Source organism: Globicephala melas, chromosome 4, assembly GCF_963455315.2.
Source record: "Globicephala melas chromosome 4, mGloMel1.2, whole genome shotgun sequence".
In the NCBI taxonomy this organism is placed as follows: domain Eukaryota; kingdom Metazoa; phylum Chordata; class Mammalia; order Artiodactyla; family Delphinidae; genus Globicephala; species Globicephala melas.
The window spans coordinates 85,079,851-85,099,054 of NC_083317.1; the positions used below are offsets into that span (position 1 = coordinate 85,079,851).

The following is a 19,204-nucleotide window of genomic DNA, read 5'->3' on the forward strand; positions in this document are numbered from 1 at the left end:
GTTACCTGCAAAATCCCCTTTCCTGAAGTACAGTCAGGCATAATACAAAGTCACAAAAAAATGACAACTCAACAACCTCAGAAGGCAGAGGTGTTTGGCACCCCAAAAAGCAAGTTGGGGGAAGAAAGCTCTGCTTAACGTGTGCGTGAGGGATAGGAGTACTATCAAAGGAAAAGGAAGAAAGACTTTCACCTGTTTCCATGAAAAGACATTGAAAGCAAGCCATTAAAAAAAAAACACCCTACAATCACCATCAGCTCTAAACAAAACTGTTACCCACTTTTTCTCCAAGATTTGCAGCATCATCTAGCCCTGGAAAGTGCTCTAAATGAAAGTATACACCCATCCTGGGCGGACTGGCATCAAGGCCTCCCATCGACATCTGGAGCCCTCTCCCAAAAGCTCTTCTGCTCTCAAAAGAAATGTCTGAGAAGTCTGCCTTCCCAGGGGTCCACTTCTGCTCAAGCCCTAGTGCCCCCCCTTCCAGCCCCGGCTCAGATGGAGTTGGGCTTCCAAACCCATCCCAATGGAATTCTCAGATTGTTAGCCTGATAATCTTTAAAGGCTCCTTCGGAGCTGGGGCTCTGACTTTTATCTCCCCTCCCACCCTTCTTCCCTTTTTGTAGGCTCTCCCCACTCCTTTTCCCTCTCACCCCACCCCCCCTTAATTTGAAGATCATTGACACGATAGGCTGTAATGAGTCCTTCAGAAACTGTTATGATCTACGGTGACAATCTCTGCACCTAATTCACAGATTATTGACAAGCACTGTGGGCTCAATGGTGTCAAGTTGTACTTGTTTCAACACCCTTCAGCAACCCACATAGCAGCTGGGCCCTGGATTAGGACCCACAGTCTGGCAGTGCTTATCTGCCTGCTGAGTGGTGGAGAGATGAGTATCTGTCTATACCCCAGCTCCTTCCCAAGCCGGGCTGTGCTTTCTCCCTGGCGCCTTGTCTGTCTCAGGGTCGGATCAAGTGAACTAAAGGATCTTCAAAGTTTAAAGACAAAGTAAAAGAGCAAACAATGATAAATGAGGGTTCATCCTTATAATCTTGGTTTTAATAACCAATCATTTTCTCCATCCCCAAATAGCTACCAAACTCCAAGACCCATATACTTGCTTTCAGAATGAGGTTCGGGTTCACCAGGAAAGGTGTGAGGGATGGAGGGGAGAGGGAGCTGAGGACTTGGCACTCAGTGGGCCCAAAGCTAGGCTGGCCCATCCTCCCAGATCGCCCTCAGAATAGGGCAAGATTGACCACTTACAAAGCAGGGCGCCCAGCCAACAGGCTCGGGCTCTGGCCTGGACACTGGGACAAGAGACCAAAAATGCCCGCCCCGCCCCTAAAGGGCGCTTTGCTGCTGCGGAGAAAACGCAGCGGGTTGCCAGCGTTGCGGCTCTGCCTGCTGCTAAGGAGTCAGTCACTCGCTGCCCCCTCCCCAGGCCCCAAAGATGGAAGGGCTGCTTTCCTGCTTGCCGCCGTGGGGCGTGAGATTCCAGCAGGGGCTGAGGCCGCGTGAAACCACAGAAATGACACTGTGCTGGGAGAGGTGGGTGGTATTCCCAGGCCTAGGCCACCCACTTGTTTAGTTCTTTTTCCTAAACTAGGGGTTGCGCTTTCTCCCTGGGTCCTGGGAATTTGGGGGCGCACTGCCTGCCCTCCCTCAGCCAGGTGCGGTTCCTCCCCTAGACTTCTCCCTATAGGTTGGGACCCCCGCGGGGCAGAAGGGGCGTGTGTGAAATCTCAGCCCCTGCTTTTGCAAATTCTACATCACTTCCGAACAGCAAGCATATGCCCTCTTTAGCTGGGCACCTCCAAGATTCTGCTGGCTTTGGCCTCCCCACGCCACGGGCAGCCTGGGGCCTCGGCTGTCAGAGCACTGTTTGTCACCTTAACGGGGTTGGCACCAAAGTTGGCCCGGACTTAATGTTTCTGTACTGGGGACTAGTCTTTTGGTGAAGCAAAGGGTGAGGGGGCCTCTCTAGCAGAGAATCCCGCTTGCCTGTCATTTCCATAGAATTCCGGGTAAAAATTGATTTAAAGCCTCGATTCTCTCCCTGCCACTGTATCCGAACTCATTATTGAGAAACATAAGCCGAGATTCGATTCTGGCATCAGAGGGAGAAAGCGTCTCTCATCTCACCGAGCAGCAATTTCCCTGAAAACACAATCTCAGATCTGCTGACTGTGGGAGGTGGGAAGAATGAACGTTAAGACCAACGTTAAAAACAACTTGAGTAGCCACAGTATTAAATATTTTAAGAAGTAATTCTGTCATGAAAATTAGGCTAGTTTCCTTCAATAGGCAAACTTAAAAAAAAAATGCAAACAAACAAGCCATAAACTTCTTGAGGTTTTTATCTAAAAGTTAAAATTGTACGTACAATCCTCAAGGTCCAAATCATCAAACACCTTGTTGAGACCACTTGTGTTCATTTTTTAGCACACACATTGTTTCAGTTTGATCTTAAACACCTAAACAAACCCATATTTTCCCACTGTTTTAAGTTCAGAGGATGTGTCATTTTATCTTTCTGAAAGAATTCAAAGTGTACTTTTGCCCTCACTCTCAGACCAAAGAAAAAGTCAAAGCTCTTTCTCATGTAGACAGGTAGTTTTTGAAAGTGCAAAAATACTCCTCTTCTCCTAGGATAATTTGAATTCCTGGTCAATGAAAATACTGAATTTAAAAAGAAAATACTCTTTATCATTGGCACACCTTTCCTGGAATCCTACAGTTTAGGAAAATAGAGAGAGAGAGAGAGAGAGAGAGAGAGGTGTCAGGCACCTGTTTCTTAAAGAACATCTAGAATTTAACTGCTAGGTGGGAAAGGAAAAGTTTGATCAAGATTGATTTAGGGGAAATGAAACATTCAAAGAAGAGACTGACCTTTTAATTACACTCTGAAAATAAAATTTTAAAGGAGCAAATTATTTCGTTTACTCAGAGACTCCGTTACTGTTACTATACTTGAAAGGGCCTCTGAGGGCATTCAAGATGCTGCTGACAATGTCAAAACAGCACGCAGCAGCATCTTTCGTTTTATTTTCTGAAATGTGGACAAAACGGGACAAGTAACTTTTGCTTGGTTCTCCACTGCTACAGAGGAAAATTCTCACTTTCTCTCTCTCTTTTAAAATCATGCTTCTCTACCTGTTTTAGCCCCGCTAAATCTTTAAAAAGAGTCCCAAATCCAAACGGGGGTAGGAAGTGGCTGCCAGGATGTGAGGAGGGTGAAGAGATTCGTCTTTATTTTATATTAAATTAAAATTGCGTTATCTCCTTTTAAAATTTTATTGAATTAAACTTATATTATCTTTCAAGGATATAAGAACTTGTTTCCCCTTCCCATCTGCTTTTCGGAGGGTAATAAAAAGTTTTCTCTAACCCCAGAGCAAGGTTCTAGTGATTTCTAGGACTGGCGCTGCGCAGCTCCTACTGTGTCCAACAGGGGGCGCTGGCCACGAACCTGCGCATCGGCTCAGCCACGCTTCACATCTGAGCCGGGTTCTAGCCCCTGAAGGCGAGAGCCGCTCGCGGGGTCGAGTACAGAGCTTTAGTCTTCGTGGATAAAAAGAGATTAAAGGCTAAATTCTTTTTTGGGGTGTGTGTGCGTGCATGGGTATGTGTGTGTGTGTGTACGGGGGGCGGTGGTTATCAATTTTAACCAACTACGAAAATGTAGAGCTTTTTATCCTTTGATGTTCTCATAAAGAAACTCCTATCGGTGGGGGAATTACACGGTTTCTGAGCCAACACTGCAGCTACAGTGTGGGGGAAATTATTTAATTAAAAATATATTTTTCCATCTGTTCACATGATCTTTTTAGAAGTACTTAAAAAGCTGACACTGATCCCTTTGGCCTGTTCACCCTGCTCCAAGTTTCAAATACTTTAGCTATTTCGAAGGCCCTTCTATTAATTTGAAGGGGGAAAAAAGAGACCTAAATATTTAAATGCCCCCAAACAGTTACTCCTCTGCATCCTTTTTTTTTTTTTCTTTCTTTCTTTCTTTAAATAGGGACTTTTATGTGATTGACACATTTCACATTGCCTATTCTGCAAAGCCAGGTATAAATGGCAAGAAGCGACTCTAAAAAAATTTTTTTGATGTTGGACTACATAATGCCCAAGTATAAGATGAAATCTAAACAAAATTGTAATCCACCCACCCCCACGCTAACTTAAAAAAAAAGAAGAAAAAAAAACCTTCACCTGTATTTAAATAGCGTGTCTTTAATTACAGCAGTTGGGGATGCATGAGGCTGAAATGAAATTAGCAGTCATTACCAGTCCTTTAACTCTGTGGTGCTTTTGATCAGCACTAAATTAGCTTTCCAGTCCTAACAAAGACTCTACAGCAAGCAGTGGGCTGTAAATAAGACAGCGCGACCTGCCCTCAACACCTTTTCTCTTGTCAATCATAGCTCTATCATTCAGCCCAAGATTAACCTTTATCTACCAAATTTTAAAAAAAAAGGAACGAAAGAAAGAAGAAAAAGAAAAAGGAGGCGGGAAGGAAAGCCCCCTTACCACCACATGTCGAAATAACAGAGGTTCCTAAGAGCCCCCTTTAAATTGTATTATAATGAGCCCGTGTCAGAATCTGCAATTTCCAAATCATCCCTCCCCACCCCACCCCGCTACAACTCTCGAGTATATTAGAAGAGTCAGAATGCTGTTCAGGTAGGAAAGGAATCCCTTTCCCCGAATTACTAGTTGGGCATGGGCCACCCTCCGTAAGTCAATTTGCCATTAGCCTCTCCTATTACTCTAACAAAATTTCGGGAGAGGAGGAATGTTTGAGGAGAAGATATTGATAATTTTAAGGCATGTACATAAGTTTCCGGGATGAAAACAATCAATTTACTCCACTAATAGTCTCTAGTTTCTAAGTCTGCGGAGAAAACCACCAACAGCAGCAACAAAAACCCAGCTGCTTTTCCCAGTACTGAATTGAGAAAGTAAAACATTGGTTCTAGTTGCCATTAGAGGGCGCCAGAGAGCAAGCCCCGCTCCCTCGCACAACTTCCCACAGAAGCCCTCCTAGCTTCCAGCTTCGCCATGCTCTGTAATTCCTTCTCTCAGGTAATATTTCTTGCTTATCCTGCCCTCTTGCTTCTCTAGCCCCCTCAATGTCAATCTCTCATAAAGAACAAGGTGTCGCCATGTCCCTTTCCTTTTCTTTTCTCATCCTTCCCCCCAGCCACCACCAAAATAGTAAGATGCCAGATGAAACGGTAGAACCCCCTAATGATATATACCTTTTGACTCAAATCACTCTCTCCACTCTATGTAATCTTGGTATGGAGAAGGTTCTTTGTAGGGATGAAATGTTGAATTTTAATATTTTTTTAAATGGAAGCCTGAAAATTTCATTTCTGCGTTTCTCTCTGGAGGCTCACGGATTTCTTTATTTTCATAGAAAAGGAAACACACACACACTATTGCGTGGCAGCTGATTACGCTCAGTGATAAAACTGCTCAGAAGAGAATAAAATAATGTCATTTCATTTCTGCATTTGTCAAAGAAATCAAACTTAGTATTTAATCCCCAAAGTTAACGCTTTCAGACTTAAATCTGTCTGTGTTAAATGACTGCCACACAGGGTGTATTTCCACATCTCTTAAAGGTCAAAAGAAAAAAAAATAGAATGAGAGAAGAAAGTGAGTTGGGGGGGTGGGCGGAGAGGAGTGAGCTAGCAGTGAATGTCAAAGTTGGGTTGCAAGCTACTTACATGTCCATGTCAGATCAGGGTGTTGTCTTGTAGCAGTTTGATTGGCAGGTAAAAAAGCGAAAGAACGTGAGGGCTCCCTGAGCCTCTTGTCAGCCCAAGCTTGATCACTTCTCACCGGACAGAACGAGTTGAAGGAGCTTGCAATTCCCCTCTCATCCTCCATCCAAAGCACCGTGAATCCATTTCGGCTTTTCTTCCCCCCAGTCTCTCCATCAGCCTCCTGCCTTCAACCGCTTCGCCTTACACCAGCCTCCAAGACCTAGCCTAGCTTTGCCACTGCAATCCCCTGCAACAAGAAAAATCGTTTATGGCTTAAAACCCCAAATGGCTGATTTTTTAAAAGAGAGAGAGAGGGAGAGGGAGAGAGAGAGGAGAGAGAGAGTGAGGGGGAGAGAGAGGGGGAGCGAGAAGAATGCACCCAGAGAACAACAAAAAAGTCAGTTATCCTAACACTGCTCTATCCCCCCACCGTACAGAAGAAGAATAAAAAAAAAAGCTTTATGTTTTTTCAGTGGGTATTCAAAGATAATTTGATGCCATTGTTTCTGCTACAGATGGTTCTTTTAAATACAATAACACGGCTCTTTGTGCAGGCTACCCACAATAAAAATCGAAAGCGTTCCCCTGAATAACCATTTTGTTCTCTCTTGTATGGGGCCAACAAAAGATGCCGTGAGGTAATGGGTTCTGTTTATTGAAGCCATAGAATAGGGGTTTGATAAAGATTTTTTTAAAGCAGAAGACCTTGCAAGGTCAGGCTGATCTCTTCATATTTTTTTATTAAAATATTTGTCCAATAGATTATTCCTTGGTGCAGCTGCAGGTTTCCTCCTCGATTCTTAATCAGCCCAAACATCTGTCTCTTTGAGGAGGCTTGAAAAAGTCTGCAATTGTATCAATGGTGCAGGAACCTTATCAAATACTGAGTTTTTAGGCTCAGTGCAGGCAAAGGCAATGGAGTTTCAATTCTATTTGGTCCTGATGGGGTGAGGTGGAGGGCTGGGGGGAGAGGAAACACACCAGCCCCAGATAGAGTGACGGGAGAAAACCAGGTTTCCTCCCCACCGCTCCCCACTCTCTGTTGGCCATGCATAATTGCACAAGCCAGACACACAGATCACTGAGGACTTGAGATGTGTCTCCTGATCTCTGCAAGCTCCACCCGTGCATGCATGTTGGACAGGGGTTAGGCATGTTTTCTTACCATGCTCCCCTTCTCCTCTAGTTAGGTCTCCAATCCCAGAAAACCTAGGGTGGGATGCCATGGGGAGGAGTGGAACAAGCTAAAGGTTAGACTTTAGCACCCAAAGGGTCCTACTCTTGGCTCTCTTTCATTCACTGTTATTTAGCTTTGACTCATTGATTGCTATCCTGCCAGGGGACTGGTGGCCACAGCCCTCCTGCTACAGTGTCCCATGCCCTCAGGCTTCTTATAGCCACCCTGTTTCCCCCTCAGCTCCACAGAGAACATCTGCTTCCCCTCACAGGGGAAGCCCTGCCACCTAGACCCAGCTGAGGTCTGTATCAACTTGGAGCCCTGAACACTTAGGCAATGAGGGTGCTGCAGGGGAAGTGCAGGGGAAAATGGCTAGGTTTCTCTACCTTTCTATAGGAATTAATGCCAGGACTCTCTGGGCCTCCAATAGCCCAGAGTGACTGTAATCCACTTTGATGACTTCTGCTCTGTGTATCGTCACTTGTGGCAAGACAGTAGTCTGGGGAAATGGCTTTAATCTTAAAAACAAGTTTTCATTGGGTTCTCTATCTCTGCCCCCTGCCCCATTTAGTCCTCCCTTTCTTCCCACAAACCATTCAAAATAAAAGATAAACCCTCAAATGAATCTCTTGACAGAACCGATCTTAGCTTCTACCTTCCCTTTCAGAAACAATAATATTATTGGTTTACAACTGGTCTGAAGTAATCTAATAAGGAATCCTTGAGGACTATTACTTAGACACCAATTAAAGTCTTTCCTACAAAACTTGAAAAACAAACACAAACAATAAAACAGAAAATTAAACAATATTTCACATGGTTGTTTCTCAATAATTCATTTTATATCTCAGGGTGAACACCTTAATATTAGTTCAAAAGGAATGAAAGTCAGGACAATATTAAAAAGTTATACACATCCCAACACTCTCCGGATCAAGAAAACTGTGCCTATATAAGTGTGTGTTGGTGGAGGGAGGGAGTGGAGAGTGTAAATCAAGAGCAAACTTTAATAGAATAGGCTGAGGAGTGTGTTGCTTTCCTCACTGTTGGAAAGGTGGGAGGGGATGCATTATGCAAAATGGAAAGTCAACAGTAGAAATACCTACTCCAACTAAAGGTGGAGTGGGAGACAGTACATGTAAAATGTTTAATACAGTGTTTCATAACTTTGCACTACAAAAGTAATCCACTGAAATAACGGAATAATCTCTTCCTGCTTCCCTCGTCATACGTTTTTTTCTGATATCAAAACTTATAAAGGATGCCCCAACCTGATGAAAACTATTTTCCTTTTCATATAACTGAAAGAAGAATCTGGACTGCTTGTCCTCTTTCCAGCAAGGGAGGGGCTCGGGGCTGAATCTAAGTCTGTAAGATAGGAAGGCATCAGTGAGTACCCTAAGGTGTCTAAAAGTGAGTAAACCTTACACATCTTATCAATTGGATCTATTCAATCCCAGTCACAAGGAAGTTTAAAATCTCTCAGGTGGCCTCACTCTCTGGTTAAGGATAGGAAGACAGTTTTGTAGGTAAGTCTCCAAAAGTTGTCTCAAAAGCTGTAATGCAGTGACATTCTATCTGACATGGGGGAAAACTTCAGCCTATAACGAAAAAATGTGGAATGTGTCACGGTGAAGGGCAAAAGTGACAAACTGCCTTGGTAGGTGAGGGAATCAAGAACCAGTTGCCTGCAACTGGAAAATTGCTTAAAACAACACCACCAACAACCTTGCTGCATCCAAAAACTAATCTAACTGGTCAGCTCCTCTCTCAGAGCAAACACACACCACCAAAACAATTCTAAGTTATAGAAACGGCTTTCTGATGGGGTTGGGGAATCCGTGTGCACTGATTTATGGGCGTTTATAGGTGGCTCTGAACTGGAAACTTCACTATTCAAAAGGGCTTTGGGGGCAGAGTTGAGCTCTCCAGTTCCACAAGCAACAAGCCTACTGGGGAGATGGGGTGGGGAGGGGATACTCACCCCCCTGCCCCCCCCCCTACTGGGATGCATTCAGCAAGAACAACTCGGATTGAGGAAGGGAGAGAAGGAAGGAAAGAAGAAAAGGAAGGAAGGAAGACAGAAAGGGAGGGAGGGAAGAAGGGAGGAAAGGAAATGAAAGGAGGGGAAGGGAGGGGAAGGGAGGGGAAGGGAGGAGAGGGTAAGGTAAGGTGAGGTAAGGGAAGGGAAGGGAAGAGAAGGGAAGGGAAGGGAAAGGAAAGGAAAGTAGAGAGGGGATAAAAGAAGAGGATTTAATGGCAGAGGGGATTAGCAAGAGGGGCACCCGGGACCTGGTTTTAAATTGGCGAGTGCTGCTTATAAGGAAACACTGTACGCACGATCAGGGTCTGGATGTTCCAGGGAACCAGTGACCGTACAAATCATGAGTTTCACAGAGATGGCACAGTGCCATGCTTTAGCCATCAGCTACCGTGAAAACTGTAGCTTCCCTCTCGCAGGCAATCCGTCATTCACTACTGGCCGCTCTACCTCTCCACACGGAAAAACGTAGGACTCGGACGGCCTCGGCGCGGGCTGGGCCCCGGGGACCCTCTGGGAACAAGGGCTCGCGGGCGGGCGGCCGAGTGCCGGCCAGCGGGGCTCGGATAGGAGCCGCCCGCGCCAGGTCGGAGGGCGACTGCTTCCCCAGCCTGCGGAGGGTACCGGCCGCGAATGCCTCCAAATACGCCACGGGACTCTGAACGTGTTGCTCCCGTCAACTCGCACAACACGATTCAATTATTCACTTAGACAAAACCAACACCACACAAGCCCGCCACTTGATGAGCTCTCAAAATGACAGGCAGGGGAGCGCGGCCAGGGCGACCCTCCGCCGGACACAGCCCGGGGAGGGACGTGGTTTAAATGCAAGGTCTTTAGATTCTAAAACCTAACCCGGGAGCGCGCGCGAGTGTGTGAAGAGAAAACCTTTCTCAGAGCCACTAGAATAAACTTCTCGCTGAGGCTCGGCCCTCTCGCCTCCCGCAGCCTTTCCTCGGTCAGCGGAAACCCGAGGGCAGCTGGGGCCGGCCTTCTAGGCTGGCGGGGCCCTGCGGAACCGGTCCGCCTGACCCGACTGCGCTCGCGTGGGAAAGCGGAGGCTCGGCCGGCCTGGCTGCGCTTCCCCAGCCCCTGAGCCGCGGAATCCCGGCCTGCCCGCCGGCCCTCGCGCGCCGCCGCATTTCCCGCGCTCTCGGCCCGCACGTCCCGGCGCGGCCCGCACGTCTGGGCGCGGCCGGCGCGACTCCGTGCGGCCCCGCCTCCGGCTCCGGTTCCGGCTCCGGCTGCGAGAGGGAGGGCGGAGGCCCTCGGCGAAGGGATGGGCGGCGCTGACCGAGTGAGTGGAAGCCTGGGTCCCGGGCGCCTGCAGGCCCGCTTTCCCGGCCGCCTTTTCCCACTCTGGGCGCCCCAAGGGGCGGGCGGGCGCGTGTCCCTGACTCTAGGCTCAAGCGTGTTGGGACCCGCTTGTTTCAGCGAGCGCTCAGTGTGGCGGGTTCGGTTCGTTCCCCAGTGCGCCGCGTGTGGAGACCGAGCCCGGGAGAGCCCTGGGAGCGTGGGGAGCCGGGCGTCCTCCCCGAGGGCTGGGCGGTGGGCAACTCGACGACTCGAGGGGTTCAGGGAAGGAAGGTGGGAGAGGAGGGCGGGCGCTCCCAGGGGAGGCGGCTCGCGGCTTCTCGGCCACGACCTGGGAAGCCCAGGTGTCGAAGGGGGGGGCCGCAGGCTGAAAGGCGGCCTGTTTCCTCAGTGGTCACAGACGCAGCGTGGTCTCCCTCCCCACTCGTGTTCCAACTTGTGGAACTCTCTGAGGTTCCCCCAGTCTTTGTTTTACGCTAAGAACGGACTAAGAAGGGTGTGTTTTTATAATTAAGGGGAAAGCTGGAGGTAGGAGTAAGGCCTGTGGGTAGCGTTCCTTAAACTTTTCTTGATATATACAAAATGAAATTATACCTGCAATCATATGTTTGTGTTTATGTGTTAAGAGTGTTCATTTAAAAATGTTGAACATATAAAATATGCCACACATTTTGTGACTTTTAAAAAAATTTCTCACTTTATCAATACTGTAGAGTTTCAGTAAATGGAAATGTCTCTGGTCTTTCAACCTCTGAGGGTAGTGGAGCGAGGGGAAAGGACTGTGGGATATCTGTCTTGTGTCCATTTGGCGCAGTCTTACTAGTACCATGCTCCCAAGATAAATTAACTTGCGTTTTAGTTAAAATATTATCATCATCTGCTGGACCTCAAGAATAACGTAAACTGAGGATATTTTCCAAAGGTACACCTTTGCAGTATTGTAACTACCAGTACACAGTTGGACTTGATAAGTTTACATTTGAACCAGAATTTGTATAGTGCAGCTCCAGGAACACATTTGCAGACCCATTGCAAAAGCTGTATGTACATAAATGTTTGAAAAGGTATCCCAAAGTGTGATTATTCTTTGCCCCTCTATTTCAGAGGCCCAAGAATGGGCAGTTGGTATGGATGGCTTACTGATACATTCTTCTTCTTTTTTAAAATGTGTATATATATAATATATATATATTTTATATATTTTAAATGGAGTAGAGTTGATTTACAATGTTGTGTTAGTTTCCGGTGTACAGCAAAGTGATTCAGTTATGCATATATGTATATTCTTTTTCATATTCTTTTCCATTATAGTTTATTATATATAAAATATTGAATATAGTTCTCTGTGCTCTATAGTGGGTCCTTGTTGTTTATCTGTTTTATATATAGTAGTGTGTATCTGCTAATCCCAAACTCCTAATTTATCCCCCGCCCCTTCCCCTTTGGTAACCATAAGTTTGTTTTCTATGTCTGTGAGTCTGTTTCTGTTTTGTAAATAAGTTCATTTGCTGATACAGTCTTAAAGAGAGTAAAAACTGTGGTGAATTTTGGGAGAAAAGGAGCATCCCATTTAAGGTTTTGCCTGTGGAAAGAAGTTAATGATCCAAGGAAACTGATTCTCGGGAGAATTTCTATTTACACCTTCCCTTCCAATCCCTTCTCCTAACACTCTCCCTTCACCCTCGAAGAAAGAGCAGCATTCTGTTTGCTTGAGGGTAATAAGAGCAAAGGAGCTGACCTTTAATGGCCATCTATTATGTACCAGATACTTTCTCTTATTTAATTCTCATAATAATCTTATAAAATTGGTATTTTTATCCCCTCCCTTTTTTTTTTAAACAGAGTAAGGGAAGATCCAGCTGATTTAAATATCTGTGGCTGGGAAACAGTAGATCTGGGTTTGAAATCCAGCTCTATAATTCTAAAACCCATCATGGTCTTTAAAATCTGCTAAACTGAGTTCAAATAGACTCAGGCAAGCACCACTGGTTACTGACTATTGCGGGTTCAGGAGGAAACTGTGAACAGTGTGTGGTCTTGTCTTTTTCTTCTCTCCTTTTTCTGGAAGGCAGCTTCCTAATTGTGGCTCTCCTTAGGATCTTTTGGCTATGAAGAGATTGATTTGAAGCAGGGATATAAAATTCTATGTCTTTTTCCCGTGCCATACCAAAGTTGAACCTAGAGTTTAAACTCAGTTTTCTGCATTTAGGTCTCAGTTGGCATCAGGTTTAAGGCTACCCATAGGCTGGCTTGGTCAAGGTAATGATTTCATGAGGACAGACTCAGATAGGTCAAACTAAGTATCACTCTTAAAACTCCAGCCTCAGAAACCAAAAGGGTGGGAGGGAAATATAGTAATAACAGAACACATGACTGCTAATTAACCTTATTAACAACTGCAAACCAGTGAACATTTATATTTTTATTTTCTCAGAAAGGCAATTAATTTTTTTTTGCCTTCTATTAACTACCTTTCCCCCCTAGATAATCACCTATAGCAAAACCACCCTTTAAAAGGTCAGTAAAAATTATTTTAAGACATTAAAATATAAAAATGTATTGTTATTTTAATAGGCACTGTGGATAGTTTAATTTGTATCTTGTATTAAATTAAACATATGGTGAACAGGGTATAATAGATTTTCTATAATTTAGCTGCCAATGTGGCAACAGCAGCCAGTTACTCTCACCAGCAGACTTGTCAGTGGTTTGTTTACTAGCTTATTTGAATTAAAATAAAGCTTCGCTTCTGCTGACTGCACATCATTATCTATGAGACCATAATCCTGCTAGCAAATCCTATATCTTCCAGAACTGGCTCTTTTGTTTGGGATTACTGAGAGCTTAGCCTATAACAAAGAGGAATAAGGCATCCCTCTCATCCTCATAATTAAGTGTGGGGACTAATTTAGAAACAAACCCAGAAAGATGTACTATTTGGAGTTATATTTCTATACAGAATGGAAGAGAAACAGGATAGGCCAAACACCTGATTGTTAACAGAATGTTTAAACTATTAAGCAAGTGTACTACAGGAATCCAGCTTGTTAAAATTAAGAGCAACAGCAAATAAGGCAGTGATGGCCTTTGCACGGGGCAGTAATTCTGTATGAAGGATCTGAAGGTATGTTTGGGAAGAGGAAGTATTAGGGTGTCAGGCAGGAGAAGATGTGCTGTATGCTTTGTGAATGACATTTATTTTGTTCTTTCATTATCCTAACAGACTGCGCAATTAATAGTTATTGTTATGAGCAGAGTTATTAAAATACTGAAATAAAAATAACAAAACAGTTTTTTATTCACTGGAAAAAATATAAGTGTCTTTGGAGATTGTTAACATTTTACTAACAAGGTACATAAAATTTAGCGAAAAGAAAAGAATGGGTGATTTCCTGGCTCCTTCCATACACCAGCTCAAAACAGACCTTCATGAATTCTGGTAGCCCAATAAAATCTATGTTTAAGGAAAGAATTTCACAACTAGGATGTACATAAAAGCAGCGTTTACAATCCACCATTCATATATAAACTGATGCCTGTTTGTTAAAGAAGAGGGAAAACACAGGGGTTGATTTGTCAATGTCCTTAACATTAATTGTCACAGATGGGAATTCTGAGGACCTATGTGAAACAAAATCAGACTCTGGTGAATTATAAAGCAGGTCCTTAGACTTAAAAACATTTAGGCAAAGTGACAGTTCAGAACATCTGTTAGCCTTCTGTCTGAGTATAAACTAGATGTCATGGAGTGCACAGCTGTAGGCATTTTAGGCTTTTTTGCCAACATCTGTCACAGCAGTACAATAATATAGGTAATTATCAACACCTTATATAAACTATTTGCTATTTTAATTTTTAGAAAGAGTAAAATTAGTGTTACAATCCTTGGCAAAATAATTGAGATGAATATAGTCATTTTGCTCTAAAAGATGAATAAGTGATCTGATCATTCTTTGAAAAACACACATTTTAAATATTTTCTGCAGCCAATATTGGTATTGTGCCATTTCGAAAAGCAAAATTCTAAGTGATTTTTTTGAAAAGATAAAAGTACAAGTTAAATAAGAGGGAGGGCAGAAGAGGCTAGTAATTTGATTTTCAGAGCAACCAAAGGTGTGATATGTTTTGTGATAAAAAGAGTTTAATACCACACAATTGTGGCATTAATTGATTCCATATTCATAAAGATTAATAATTCGTTTTATAATGTCAGTGTAGCAAAATCTGTATTGATGAATTATAAAAAATTGTCTCCCTCCCCTCTCCTTGCTCTTCTCAGTCCTAGAATTTTGCAGAGAAATGGCATATAAAACTATAATTCACATCTTGCCATCTTAGTAACTAAAGTTAATTTGAAAGGGTTGGCACATCATGTAAATCCAGGGACACTTCATTGTTTTAATGCCACCTGGATATGGGTCATCTACAGTGCTCATCCTAAGGTACTGGGAATTATTGTCTCACATCTGATTCCCTTGACCTGTACAATAGTTGTGTTTCAGTGTAAACTCGAAGCAGCAAGACTATATTCCAAAGCACCTGTTCTGGGGAAGATGCCAGTCAATAATGTCTTATTGAAAGATCAGGCCCAGCTAGAGAAAATAAAGGAATTGAGCTGCAGTTGGATTTCATCATCTAAACATGCAATGTAATCTTAACCAATTCATTACACACTCCTTTTGTTTCCACTACAAAGGGGATGTTGCCTTTATCAGAGGTTGTAATTCCAGTATGTTCAAGCAAAGACAAGGGAGAAATTGAAAAAGTGCTTTCAATTCTACCCACAGCCAGGAAGAACTGTAGGGTCAGAAGGTCATTATCACTGTCCCATGTACAGTTCAGACTAGACCACAGATAGCTCAAGTTTCCACACTGCAATAGAAAAGTATAATAAAGGAGACTCACAGAAAATACTAAATAGGAATAGGAGTAGGGAATCATATTCTTGAACACATTTGATTTAACACATGAAGAATCAAATGAAGTGAATCTATTTGGAAAATAGTCATGGATGCTTAAAATTATACTTGCTTAGAACAGTCTTGTGAAGGAGGGAAATTTTATTCATGAAGGGCCAGCATGGCAAAAAAGTGAGTCACAGATGTCAACGTTCGTAATCTAAAGGTCTGGCAAGGGTCAAATGAGAAAGAGAAGGAGGAAGTAAATATAGATATAAAAGGCAGACAACTTGGCCTGAAAGGAAGGATTAAAAATGAAAGAAAATGACTAAAGGAAAAGAAAAATGTGATACATACTGTTGAAGAATAAGGCTTATGGGGATTCAGGGAAGAGTAAATGAAGATATTGATTACCAAATGGGGTATTAGGGACCAAATGAAAATTTAGGGCCTTGTGAGTGTCAGTACTTCCTAAAGAGAGTTATCAGCTGTAAGAAATTAGTCTTGCAGAGAGAAACATTTAAAAATAATTGCTTAGTAGTATTGTTTTGAAGTCTGTTAAAGTGAGTTCATTTGGTACTTCTTAGTGCCATATTTCTTTACCACTGAGGAGAAGTCAATGTATTTTGATGTCTAAGGGGGGGGGGGAAAGAGAAATTAACCCATTTCCCAAACAACTTGGAAAATACTTTATTTCTAATGATGAATTCTACACCTTAAGGATATTACTTTTTTCCCATCAGGTTTTAAACATTTGGGACAGAATAATAGAACAAGGGTATCTGCAATATCAGATATCAGAGTGAGCTTCAAAATGATTGGATTAAAACCATCTTCACTACAGTGGTGGTTTATAAGGAAATACACACTATCTCAGAGTTTATACTGTGAATATGAAGGTATATTTGTGTTTAAATATCCCTCCTTGATTACTTGGTTCTCCTTGATTGATAGAAATAATACTTTGTTAGGGTCCATTTTATATGTTGAAAATTATTTGCTGGAAGTCAGAGCTAGCTCTAATCAACCCTCTGAAATAGGCATAGTTTGCTGTCAGCGTGCTCTCATCTTCTCCCTCTTTTGTGCTATCGCTTCTCCCCGCTTGTGCCCACTGCCCTCATCTTCCTTCATTAAGTATCTTAATCCAGGCTGATCTTTCCTAGGTAGTGTCCCAGGCTTGCGCCATCCTTCGGTTTTCAAAATCTGAAACAAATGGCTAATAAATAGATTCAACCTAATGTAGTAATGACTGGTAATAACATTGTGTTTTTTCTTTAAAGTTACTAGCTTTATGCCAGAAGCTCTTTGAAGGGGGAGGTGAGCACAGATCTTAGTCATTTTTGTATCCTCTGTATCCTCTTTATCACTCAACAAAGTGCCTCCCCCGTAATAAATATACATTAACTCCTAAATGAATATTTGTTGTTTTATGTTTTTCTTCCAAAATCTATATATAACTGAGAGTAATCTTTTTTTTTAATTTTTAAATTTTATGTTTTTATTTTTTAGGTTCCAACAGTTAGAGAGATATAGCAGTCAAGCAGAATTAGAGTCTTTAAAACTGATATTAATTTTTTTCCTTACTGATATTTATTACAAACACATTAAAGGGAAACTTTTAAAGGAAAATGTCCTTTATAATACAACCAACCTAACAACATAACTTAAATTTTCTATATTCCTTTCTGATCTTTAGTCCACAGATAATTAAAAATTACATTTGTAGTACACATATTTTTGGATTTTTATGTTTGTTTAATTTTTGTGTGTTTTGAAATTAAATTTGTCATAAAGGGACAAAGACACTAAATATTAAATCTCTAATGATGAAATTTTAGACCTTCACAAAAAAATGGAATATATTTTTGGATTGGGGAGACTTTCAGAGCTCGCTAAGGGCAGTATATCTGAAAGTAGCTAATCTTTTATAGTCTAAATCATAGGATCTTCCATTTTAGATGGAGAAACTGGAAACATAGGATTTTAGGGACATAAAGTAGGCCTCAGAGAAAGAGAAGGTTCAAAATGAGATTTAATAGTAGGTACCAGCTTCTAATTTGAATATTGATAACTGAAGGTATTTACCTTTCCTTCCCGGAGCCTATCTAGAAAAAAGCCTCAGATCTGAGTTTTTCTATCCTTATTCCAAACACATACCTTATAACAGAGTTTAGTCAAAAGGGTTTGGATGTGTAGACCATACTCACCGTGTAAAGAGAAATCAAATTAACATTTTTTATTATTAATCTGATCAGTCACTATCACTTTTGTATCACTCCAGAGCCCTATACAGAAAGAAACACTGGAATGTTTTGTTAATCAAGGGATCATATTAAACCCTTTCAACTGTTATATAATTAGTATTTTTTACCACTGTAGGTCAAAAAGATTTGGAAGAACTGCCACAATGTGGAGTTTAGCCTTGAATGTCCATTACCAGCAAGTGGAATGATTAGAAGAATATGATAAACTAGTATATTAGAAATATGCACTGTAATGCAGTCCATTTCTCTCATTTCCACCTACCCTGTTATGATCTTACTATCTGCTGTGGTACTTATATATTCAGTGCAAGTAGTGATCCCCTTTCTCTCTCACACACACACGTGTGTGTGTGTGTGTGTGTGTGTGTGTGTGTCTGTGCACGCGCGCGCAGGCTGCCCCTTGACACCCAAGTGCAGGAGAATGATTCATTGTGCTATGCAGTTTAATCCATCATTTCTTATTTAGGAAGGATGGCATCTAGAGTATTTTTCCTTCCTAATATAAAACTAAAATCGTACAAGGCCACTGCCAACATGTAATATTGTCAGTCTAAACATAGGAGGTTGCTTCCTTCTTAAAGAAGGTTAGAGTTCATAAGACCATAGAGCAGAGCCCCCTGGAATTCTCTCCCTTATAACTCAGCTTGTCCTGAAGGGGCCAGAAATCAGGCCACAGCCCAGACAGAGAAAATTGTGCTACATGGAAAATGCAGAGCTGATTCCCATCTCACACCTGCAGAATCTGCTGTCAGCTGTTCAATTCTAAGTTCTGTGGCTTTTCTCCATTCCTGCCTGTTTGGCTGGCTAATTTATTAACTCCTTGTTATCTGCAGCAAAGACCGCATAGGCACATATTTATGGGATCAAGAAAAACATAAAAATGAAAGGGTGATTGAGCAGCCTGACTGAATGTTGTGTTTACTTCACTAAACCATTGCTGAGAGTTGTCTCAACAGCTGCACATGGTCCAGGGTGGCATCTCAAAATTCAGCCTTGACTCCCTAGCCTAGCTTCCATTCATTCCACCTCCAGCAGCCATCTAGCCATTCAGTACACCATCCTCATTTTATGTTGCAGGCAAAAAGCCAACCAACGTATGGTCACATTTAAAAGCCTTTTAAGCAGTGAGCACCTCCCTCCTTTCCCAATTGTTCCCTGCTTTTTCACATTCCTAGTTAATAGGTTTTTAAAGCAGTTTCCCCAACTCTTTTCCTGCCACATACTGTCTTGCCTGGCATCTGTGCAGCAAAAGGCTGTTCTTCAAGAGGCTTTTAAATCCATTGTACCTCTTTGTGCCTTTCAACTGCTAACTCTTCAGGTATGGGCTGTGTTTCTTGCTTAGCATATTTTGCATGTTCCAAGCCATTCACAGCAACTACAGCAAAATTGAGGATAAAAATATAAATAATAAATACAGTCATTTAAAGTGATGTTTAGGGCCATATGTGCAGTTCTCTATTTGCTTAAGGTATCCCATAGATATCCAGCAAGAGGAACATTTTCAAGAAGTGTACAATTTTGAGTTGAAATATAAATAGAAGATTTCTTTTCTTCCTTCCCTCTTCCTCCCTCCCTCCCTCCCTCCCCCTTCCCTCCTCCCTTCTTTCCTTCCTTCCTTCCTTCCTTATTTTTTTTGAGAATTAAAGTTTCTTAGTAAGTCTTGAGGCTTTAGTTTGTTGAAACACCAATATACCATAAATTAGCTGTTTGGAAATACCCCCTTGTT

At 42.5% G+C, this 19,204-nt stretch overlaps 1 protein-coding gene and 1 long non-coding RNA gene across 12 annotated transcripts in view; one reads left to right on the forward strand and one right to left on the reverse strand.

Annotated features, from left to right (window-relative positions):
• Positions 1–19,204, reverse strand: part of SOX2 (SRY-box transcription factor 2) — a 727,395-nt gene that overhangs the window by 37,429 nt on the left and 670,762 nt on the right. For 4 of the 9 annotated variants that reach the window (XM_060298378.1, XM_060298377.1, XM_060298376.1 and 1 more), the window contains one exon: positions 5,746–6,031. The gene's annotated coding sequence lies outside the window, so the exon portion shown is untranslated. Of the gene's footprint in view, positions 1–5,745; positions 6,391–19,204 lie in introns of those variants that run through there. The other 5 variants (XR_009563760.1, XR_009563758.1, XR_009563761.1 and 2 more) reach the window with 4 other exon arrangements.
• Positions 10,166–19,204, forward strand: part of LOC115856478 (uncharacterized) — a 218,421-nt gene continuing 209,382 nt past the window's right edge. For all 3 annotated transcript variants that reach the window (XR_004040865.2, XR_009563763.1, XR_009563764.1), the window contains exon 1: positions 10,166–10,299. This is a non-coding gene — a long non-coding RNA (uncharacterized lncRNA). The remainder of the gene's footprint in view (positions 10,300–19,204) is intronic.